Here is a 1,625-nt window from a genome sequence, read left to right on the forward strand (position 1 = left end):
GATGCTCACCCAAAATTGCAGGGTGAGGTAATGTGGAATCTGAGACCTAGTACTACCTCATTTAAAAATGCTGTGTAAACAAGAATGGCGAAGGAGGTGGTTTTCTCTTAACAGTTCCCTGTGAAGCTTCCCTGGTTGGGGCGGTGGGTGGATGAGGGGCCCCTATAGCTACAGATGGACAGATGGACAGCACGGCAATCTCCTGTGTCATGTCCACCTTCAGAGTCTTTTCTCGTTTAGTTGGTAACACGGCTGTTCACTGGCAAGAAGGAAAAGGAAAGGGTTTTAAGAGATTCACAGAAAAACACAGGAATGATTTAATTTTGTTGAACAGATTTAGAATTCAAATTTGTTAAGAGCTTAACTTTCAAAGTTGCCGTTCAAGAGGACAGCAGGAAAAGTTAAGGATGCTCCATGCAGAGGTGTAGTTTTACTAATCTGAGAGGTCAGCTCTCAGGACCTGGGATGTCAGTGGTTCTGTTGCTTGGTTGCCCAGGGGGAATTCGTTATTCAGGATTTATGACTCTGTAGCTTAAAGGACTTTTATGGTCCTCTGTGATTGTTTTCTTTGTTCTGGCAAATACCCAATCATGATGATGCCTATAGAAAAAGAAAAGAATAATCAGTGTCAGAAAGATCAGACTAAAATTCATGCTTTTCTTTCCTTCATATTTTTTTCTTTCTTTTCCTCGCTCCCTTCTTTCTTCCCTCTTTCTCCTTCCTTCTTTTTCTTTCTGTTTTTCCTTCTATCTCTTTCTTTGCTTTCTTTTCTCTTTTCTTCTCTTTCCTTTTATTTTCTGTCGTCTTTTTTCCTTGTCAAATGACTTGATTACTTTTTCCTTACATGCTGGAACATTTTAACTAATTGCATGTAGTTTTCAATATTATATTTCTCCAAATTACTTCATTCAAATTAAGACTTTTCAGGTTCTGTTTTTTCATTTGTTTGTTTGGTTGGTTGGTTTTTTTTTTTTTTTTAGACAGAATCTCACTCTGTTACCCAGGCTGGAGTACAGTGACAGGATCCCGACTCACCACAACCTCTGTCTCCCGAGTTGAAGCAATTATCCTACCTCAGCTTCCTGAGTAGCGGGGATACAGGTGCCCACCACCATGCCCAGCTAATTTTTGTATTTGTAGTAGAGACAGGGTTTCACTGTATTGGCCAGGCTGGTCTCGAACCCCGGACCTCAAGTGATTCTCCCTCCTCGGTCTCCCAAAGTGCTGGGGTCACAGGCGTGAGCCACCGCGCCCGGCCCAGGTTCTCTTTTGAATTCATTCCCACTGGCCTTTGTGTTTTTAGTAAATTTGGCCCTCTCTGTCTTTATGATGTCATCAGCCTTTGCGGAACTGGAATGTCCCACTCCTCTGCCAGTGTGGAGCCCAAATACACATCATGTCCTCTTTCTCTTTGCAAGCCTGGAGGGCATCCTTCGACTAGGCTAACTTGAGCTCAGCTCTTGTCTGGACATTGCTGACTGTGTGGAGTCTATTATTCTGAGGTGGACAGGGAGGAGCAGGGAGGGAGGGGCTGAGAGCTGAGGTTTCTATTGGGGTGGGTGGTCTGAACACCTGCTGCTTGCACTCAAGGATCTGTTAGTTTCTGCTAGGGCCCCTGTGAAAGC

At 43.9% G+C, this 1,625-nt stretch overlaps 1 long non-coding RNA gene across 1 annotated transcript; it reads right to left on the reverse strand.

Annotated features, from left to right (window-relative positions):
- Positions 1 to 293: 293 nt before the first annotated feature.
- Positions 294 to 1,255, reverse strand: LOC134758979 (uncharacterized). Its single transcript, XR_010134849.1, has 2 exons — positions 1,074 to 1,255; positions 294 to 600 (listed from the first exon to the last, which is right to left on the reverse strand). It is a non-coding gene; the product is annotated as an uncharacterized lncRNA (long non-coding RNA).
- Positions 1,256 to 1,625: the final 370 nt, after the last annotated feature.

This window comes from Gorilla gorilla, chromosome 7 (genome assembly GCF_029281585.2).
Source record: "Gorilla gorilla gorilla isolate KB3781 chromosome 7, NHGRI_mGorGor1-v2.1_pri, whole genome shotgun sequence".
NCBI classification, from domain to species: Eukaryota; Metazoa; Chordata; class Mammalia; order Primates; family Hominidae; genus Gorilla; species Gorilla gorilla.